The sequence below is a fragment of the Vulpes vulpes genome, chromosome 11, assembly GCF_048418805.1.
Source record: "Vulpes vulpes isolate BD-2025 chromosome 11, VulVul3, whole genome shotgun sequence".
NCBI classification, from domain to species: Eukaryota; Metazoa; Chordata; class Mammalia; order Carnivora; family Canidae; genus Vulpes; species Vulpes vulpes.
In genome coordinates, this window is record NC_132790.1 from 22521270 (window position 1) to 22530106 (window position 8837).

Consider the following 8837-nt stretch of genomic DNA (forward strand, 5'->3'; position numbering starts at 1 on the left):
AAATATACATGCCACTTTGAGCTAGTGTCTTCAAATATCCTACTTGGAAAAATTCTTTTTGGCCATATTTTCCCTATAGAGAAACTGAATCTTTATTTTGCATTCAGATGGAGGTCTGAATTCATTTTTTTTTCTGTAAAATTTTATTTTATTTTTTTTAAATTTTTTATTTATTTATGATAGTCACAGAGAGAGAGAGAGAGAGGCAGAGACACAGGCGGAGGGAGAAGCAGGCTCCATGCACCGGGAGCCTGATGTGGGATTTGATCCCGGGTCTCCAGGATCGCGCCCTGGGCCAAAGGCAGGCGCCAAACCGCTGTGCCACCCAGGGATCCCTCTGTAAAATTTTAGTAACCAATCATCAGTTACCCCCTTTTTTAATTTGTCAAGTATTTTACTTAAATTCTAGTTAGTTAATATATATTGTAATACTAGTAAGTATTTACCCTTTCTGATGGCTGGATATTATTCCATTGTGTATATATATATATATATATATATATATATATACACACACACACACATATATATACAATTAATTTGTATATACAAATTCATACAATTTCATATATATATATAATTTCATATATATATGTGAAAATCTAAAGATACAGCTTCTATTTCAGGATGATAACAAAGAAGAACAAATTAAGCCCAAAGTACAAAGGAATGATAATGGCAAGATCAGAAATCAATAAAATATGTATCTGACATAAATAAAATCAAAACAGAAGTCTGGTTCTGTGAAAAGTTTAAGAATATCCATAAAACTTAGCAACTCTAAACAAGAGAGAAGAGAGAAAACAAGAAATGTGTATTAATAATAAAAACAAGAAACAGATTTTACTAACAATATAAAGGATATTCATAGAATACAATGAATATGATTTTTTAAATATTTTTTACAATAGAGTAGATAACTCAGATGAAATGAACAAATTCTTTGAAAAATACTAATCTCTAAAACAAGAAAACAAAAAGCTGGATAGTTCTTTATCTGTTAATAGCACTTACTTCATAATTTTTTTTTAAAAGCCCTCAAATCAACCCCAGGCTAAGAGGCTACTCTTCTTATTTATATTAGGCATTTAACAACAACAAAAAATAATACCAATATTATACATACTCTGTTGGATAGAGATTAAACACTTCTCCACTAGTTTAATGTGTGATACCTAACCAGACAATTACAGTACAAGAAACAGTAATTGATGGTTAATATATTCTGTGAATATGGATATCTACAAACATAACAAAAGTAGAGGTAGAATACAGTGATATATAAAAAAAATACATTGTGAACAAGTGGAGCTGATCATAGAAATACATACTTTTCCATAATCATGCATATATTTCACACTGACAGAGGAAAAACTGCATTCCACCTCAATAGATAAAATCCTAATACATTGTCTTCACAAAACCTGAGTAAACTAGAAATAAAGGGTACTACCTTGAATTGATAGACATATGTAAAAATGCTAGAGCTGACATTACGATGATTAAATAATGTTGGGCAGGGATCCCTGGGTGGTGCAGCGGTTTGGCGCCTGCCTTTGGCCCAGGGCGCGATCCTGGAGACCCGGGATCGAATCCCACATCGGGCTCGCGGTGCATGGAGCCTGCTTCTCCCTCTGCCTATGTCTCTGCCTTGTGTCTGCCTCTCTCTCTCTCTGTATGACTATCATAAATAAATAATATTAAAAAAAAAGATTTAAATAATTTTGGGCATTTTCTCTCAATGACATGTAAAGTTTATGATGTCCTATCAGTATTCTGTTCAAAATTGCACTAGATATCCAGGGTTGTGTAATGTGGAAAGAAGAAAGGAATGAAAAAAATAAAAATTTGAAAGGATAAAGTAAAAATGCCTGTACTCACAAATGATATGATTGTTTAGAAATCTATAAATAGGGGCACCTGGGTGGCTCAGTCGGTTAAGTGCCTGCCTTCAGCTCAGGTCATGATCCCAGGGTTCTGGGATTGACCCCCAAGTCCGGCTCCCTGCTCAGCAGGGAGCCAGCTTCTCCCTTTCCCTCTGCCACTCCTCCTGCTTGTGCTCTCCCTCTCAAATAAATAAATAAAATCTTTTTTAAAAAAATAGAAATCTATAAATATTAAGAATAAGTTTTTATGATTTTTAATTTTTTAAATTTAAGCTTTATTTTTTTAAGTTTCTATTTAAATTCCAGTTAATATATAGTGTAATATTAGTTTCAAGTGTACAATATAGTGATTCAGCACTTCCATACAACACCCAATGCTCATCACAAGTGCCCTCCTTAGTCCTCATCACTGATCTCACCCATTCCCCTATTCATTTCCAATCTAGTAACCATCACTTTGTACTCTATAGTTAAGAGTCTGTTTCTTGGTTTGTCTTTTTCTCTTTTTTTCCCCCTTTGGGTTTGTTTTGTTTCTTATATCCCATATATAAGTGAAATCATATGGTATTCGTCTTCCTCTGACTTATTTTGTTGACATTATGCTCTCTAGATTGTCATTGTAAATGGCAAGATTTCATTATTTTTTAAGGCTAATATTCCATTGTATGTATATACCACATATTTTTTATCCACTCATCAACAGACGAGAGTAAGTTAGTTTTAAAAAGCCATCCAGCACTATACGAAACTGTGTTCCTACACAATTGAAAAAAACAATTTGTATAAATTTAAATAACACTTATGTCAATCAAGGTATTGAATCAGTAAAGTCAAATGTGTAAAAATAAATAAAATAAATACTTTTAAGATACCTGCACCAATAAATTCAAAACATTGCAGAAGATTTCAAGAAGACCTATATAAAAAGAGAGATCAGGCTTATTGATTAGAAAACTGTGTTGCTAACAATTATTCAGAAAGTAGCATTGACTCAGCACAATTCTAATCGAATCCTAGTAGATTTTATTGTGGAAATTGACAAGTTGATTGTAAACTTTATGTGGAAATGCAGAAAGACCTAGAACAGGCAAGACAAGAAAAACATTGAATGAACCACACCATAAGATCTCATGATTAATTCTAAAGTTGCATTTATTTAGGAGTGTGGTATTGATACAATGTTGGAGGAATACATCAAAAGGATGTAACTGACTGGTCCATGAGCTAAACCTGGGTAATTGGAGGCCCCTCAGCACCCCCACTTGACCCTCAAATGTACATTCTGTACACTCTTTTCACAGTGGGAGCCCTGAAATTTTCAAGGACATAGCTTGGAGGAAGGAATATATTATTGAGACCATGTGGATGGTATATATGACTGAACCCCATTCAAGCTTCTATATATAATTTTAAGGTTCTGGCAGGCAGGTATGGAGATTTACTTGTCTTATGACTACCAAAAACAAGTCTCATATGTTTTTGTGCTTATTAAACCTGCCACCTACCAAACTGGAGGGTTATGTCTTTTTCTTTGTTCTCTGTTTGCCCTACGTGTATGGGGAGCAGTTTCTATTTTACCTGAGAAATTCCTGAGGTTCAAAACCAACACACAAGAAGAGACAGAGTGACAGTGACAAAATTCAATAGGGAAAGGAAGATCTTTTCAAGAAATGGAGCAATTTGTATATATAAATAAATGAATAAATATTAGCTTTATCAGAAATTTCAGCTAGATCACAGATCTAACCATTAAATATAAAAGGAAAGAAAACAAGTAGAAGAAAAAAAATGTTCATAACTTTGGAATAATCAAGGACATAAGAAGACTAGCCCTGAAGTAAAAATAATCACTTATAACAAACAAAAGAGAACTTTTGTTCACTGAAAGACACTTTTAAGATGAAAAGACAAACCATCCACGAGGAATAAATATACTTAAACACAGTTCAATTTGCATTTAGGGAAATAAAAATTAGTATCATAATGATACCATTCATAAATTCTATAGCTGTGATAAGAAAAAACATCTTGAAGATTATCTATAGGAATTTTATTTATAACAGGCAAAATTTGGAAGCAACTCTAATATCCATCAATAGAATATTAGGTTACAAATAATTTTGTAGTCTGATTTAATTGGCCTGCGATGTTACATTTATTACCAGACTTTAAAAACCTCCCAAGTACAAGAGTCCATCAAAATCATAGAAGAGAACACAGGCAACACCCTTTTTGAACTCGGCCACAGTAACTCCTTGCAAGATACATCCATGAAGGCAAAAGAAACAAAAGCAAAAATGAACTATTGGGACTTCATCAAGATAAGAAGCTTTTGCACAGCAAAGGATACAGTCAACAAAACTAAAAGACAACCTACAGAATGGGAGAAGATATTTGCAAACGACATATCAGATAAAGGGCTAGTTTCCAAAATCTATAAAGAAAATATTAAACTCAACACCAAAGAAACAAACAATCCAATCATGAAATGGGCAAAAGACATGAAGAGAAATCTCACAGAGGAAGACATGGACATGGCCAACATGCACATGAGAAAATACTCTGCATCACTTGCCATCAGGGAAATACAAATCAAAACCACAATGAGATACCACCTCACACCAGTGAGAATGGGGAAAATTAACAAGGCAGGAAACCACAAATGTTGGAGAGGATGCGGAGAAAAGGGAACCCTCTTACACTGTTGGTGGGAATGTGAACTGGTGCAGCCACTCTGGAAAACTGTGTGGAGGTTCCTCAAAGAGTTAAAAATAGACCTGCCCTACGACCCAGCAATTGCACTGTTGGGGATTTACCCCAAAGATTCAGATGCAATGAAACGTCAGGACACCTGCACCCCGATGTTTCTATCAGCAATGGCCACAATAGCCAAACTGTGGAAGGAGCCTCGGTGTCCATCGAAAGATGAATGGATAAAGAAGATGTGGTTTATGTATACAATGGAATATTACTCAGCGATTAGAAACGACAAATACCCACCATTTGCTTCAACGTGGATGGAACTGGAGGGTATTATGCTGAGTGAAATAAGTCAATCGGAGAAGGACAAACAGTGTATGTTCTCATTCATTTGGGGAATATAAATAATAGTGAAAGGGAATAGAAGGGAAGGGAGAGGAAATGTTGGGAAATATCAGGAAGGGAGACAGAACATAAAGACTCCTAACTCGGGGAAACGAACTAGGGGTGGTGGAAGGGGGGAGGAGGGTGGGTGTTGGAGGGGAATGGGTGACGGGCACTGAGGTGGACACTTGACGGGATGAGCACTGGGTGTTTTTCTGTATGTTGGTAAATTGAACACCAATAAAAATTAATTTTAAAAAAATAAAATAAAAAAATAAAAACCTCCCAAGTGATTGTAATGCCTTGCAAAGATTGAAAGGCGGGCTTTCCATGGCTCTTATATAGGTGCTATCAGTTAAAATGATTATATATATATATATATATATATATATATATATCAGCAAACTTGTCTGTCTTCTTAAATGTAGCATTCTAAAGATAACTTACCACTTTAATGATGAATTGCACTCTCTAGTAAATACACTAATTCCTAATTCTTTGTGTAGAAGTATAATGGATGTATTTTCTAAGAAATCCCAATAAAATTACTACAGGCCACCATTTGAGTTCATTTCTTATGTATTCTTTAATAATTTATTCCTTAAATCACTTTTTTTTTCCTATTTTTTCTCAGTGATGTCAGTCTGCCATCTTTGGCAGGTCTATGAGACAGATACTGGTTTTATTTGGTTTTCCTTTACTTTATTTAATTTGTTTTGTTCTATTTTTTCCAAATACTATTTCTCCAACCTTCCTAGAAGAAGAAACTACTTCCTTTGTTTATTCCAGTCACAGTGATTGTAGTCATGCCATGACTAAGTTTTGCCAATCACATTGAGTTCATATCCATGGGTAGTATGACCAGTCCTGGTGTAAGAGTATCAAGCTATTCATATTTTTCAGCCCTTTTCTTAAGTCTGTAAGTGAAATTCATAATGAAAGTCCATGCTCTTCTTTGTTAGTGGAGGTGTAAAACATGTCCCCACTATCCATTCCTCCAATGTGTGACCATTTACTCATTATATAGGGGGCTTCATTCAGAATAATGATTGAAGCAAAGAAAAGTTTGATAACTATAAGAGCAAGAGTTGGTAATGCTAACAATGACTTCTACAACTTAAGGATGATGAAGCTCCCCAAGTTCCCACAACTTCTATTTCATATCTGTGAGCCATTGCAATGTCTTACCCTAGAATGTTGTTTTGGGGCACCTGGGTGGCTCAGTGATTGAGCTTCTGCCTTTGGCTCAAGTCGTAATCCTAGGGTCTGGGGATCTAGTCTCTGGTAAGGCTCCCTGCAGGGACTCTGTTTCCCCCTCTGCCTATGTCTCTGCCTCTCTCTGTGTGTCTCTCATGAATAAATAAGTAAAATCTTAAAAAAAAATGTTGTGTTGTTTAGGATAATATGATATAATACTGTCTCTAGCATGGAATGTTTATCTTACTAATATAGGCTTTCTAAATTTTAGGATTTAGTGTGGATTAAATAGTAATGCTTATTACACGTGAGAGTAAATTCAGTTAGATAACTTTTAGTGAAGACCTGGCTAGATCTTATCTATATAATGAGATTACTCCACTTATTTTTAGGATTGCTAAGTATATTCATGTTTGCTTTTATTTTAATTTATACTCAAGTAATTAATTTGTAGAAGTGAACTTTATATTAAACGAGAATTTTCAGGCATACTTTGATAGATCTGTGGCTTTCTTATCATGCTTTATAGTCATGTCTTCAAAATGTTCTAGGACTGCTATATTTTAACAAACATACAATAAATAGTTCATATGTCCCAGGTACTTTTCTAGACACTGACAGAGATAGAAATTAAAATGCTCTACTTTGGTCACATACACATTGATGCAGGATTTAGACAATTAAGAAATAATACTGTGTTTAAAATATGAAACTGGCAAAAAGACAGTGCTATACAAACTAATAAGGAACAGCTCACTCAATATGCATACTAAAGAAGATGGTTTATTAAATATATTGCAAAAAATTTAAAATACAAGTTGATAACATATTTGCTCATCTATCACTGTATTTACATTTAGTACATTTTTCACGGTACTTGAAGATAAGAGCATTTTTATGATTTATTTGACTTGCTGATGAAACACACAACTAGGCATACATATATCACTTTCCCTACACATAAACACACACATATACACACAAAATAGGTGTTTAGGGGATGCTGATGCTGTGCATGCGCGCGCGCGTGAATGTGTGTGTCTGTGTGAGTGATTAATCTTTCAGTTCACTTTAGTTAGAACTGATCATGCCTGAGTTAGAGTTATGTTTGCTTTTTTCCCAAAGGGACATACTAATTTTCTTTTTTTAAGAATAATAAATCTAACATTTTAATCAAATTAAGATGGCACTTTTGTGGCTATTGTGGATATAATCACATAGCTGGTTGTGTGGAGAGGTAAAAGAGTAAAAGGACATAGAAAATGCAATGGTTAATGTATTATAACCCTAAACCATGTAGGATGTTGTTGCTGCTAAATGAAATCAATAATTTGAAATTTGATGAGCCTATATATGAAATATATATTTTTGTCAATCTCTATTACTTCACTGTCATTCTTGGATCCCTGCATTTGTGCAAAGTGAGCTGGGCATTCATTGCAGCTGAAGCTTTCCATCAACCTTTTATCTCACATAATTTCATGAGAATCAGATTTCTAATCTGCTGACTCTTCACAGAGTACACAAGGGGATTCATTAGAGGGGGAACCAGAAGGAAGGTATCAGCTATGACGACCGTAACAACTGGAGAAACGTTTTTGGCAAAGCGGTGAATAATAGCCAAGGTAATAATAGGCACATAAAAGATCAGCACAGCACAGATGTGGGAGATGCAAGTGTTGAGGACCTTGAGATAGCCCTTGTGTGAGGTGATGCCCAGAACAATCTTCATGAACAGCATGTAAGACGCAGCAATGCATACCAAGTCTAACATAGCTGTTAGAGCCACAAGCAGTCCGTAGATGACATTGACTCTGTTGTCAGAACAGGCCAGTTTAATGACATCCTGATGGAGACAGTAAGAGTGAGACAGAAGGCTTTTCTTACAGAATCTCAGCCTCTTCAGAATAAAGGGGAAAGGGAAGACCAATAAGAGACTTTTTATAGCAGATACAAAGCCTATTTTAAAGACTCTTACACTATTCAGAATGGAGGTGTATTTCAGAGGGTTGCAGATGGCTATCAAGTGATCGATAGACATGATGAAAAGTACATGGCTGAGAATCCATGAATGAAGAACTCCTGGGCAAAGCAAGCATCAGGGGAGATTCCAGTGGCATTGAACAAGAAGATTCTCAGCATGGTTGGAAGGGAGGAGATGGACAGTCCCAGGTCAGAAAAGGCCAGCATGGACAGGAAATAATACATAGGCTCATGCAGAGAGGTCTCTGTTTTTATGAAAAAGAGGATAGTGCAGTTACCCCAGGATGGCAAGGAGGTACATGAGGCAAATGGGGATGGAGACTCAAATGTGAGCATGCTTCATCCCTGGGATCCCAGTGAGGAAGAAGGTAGAGATTTCCACTTCAGAAGTGGTAAGGGCTGACATTGCAGTAAAGTGAGATCAGAATGTGGGTCTCAGAAGAGACATCCTACAATGGCAAAAACTAGTTTGCTTAAATGTATATTTGTGTAGTCATTTGTCTAGTCATTCAGGTCAATGGAAATCTTATGATTCCACTTATTCTGCAATAATTCTTAGGATGAAAATAAAACATTTTGTAAAATACAGATAGGAATAATATCATGACACATGTAAGCAGGATACAGGAAAAACATGAAAATGTACCTATCCCTCATCAGTAGATGGATATAAATATTCAAAATGTT

The 8837-nt window shown here is 35.3% G+C and overlaps 1 pseudogene; it reads right to left on the minus strand.

Moving 5' to 3' along the window:
* Positions 1–7623: 7623 nt before the first annotated feature.
* Positions 7624–8556, minus strand: LOC112912089 (olfactory receptor 51A7-like; annotated as a pseudogene).
* Positions 8557–8837: the final 281 nt, after the last annotated feature.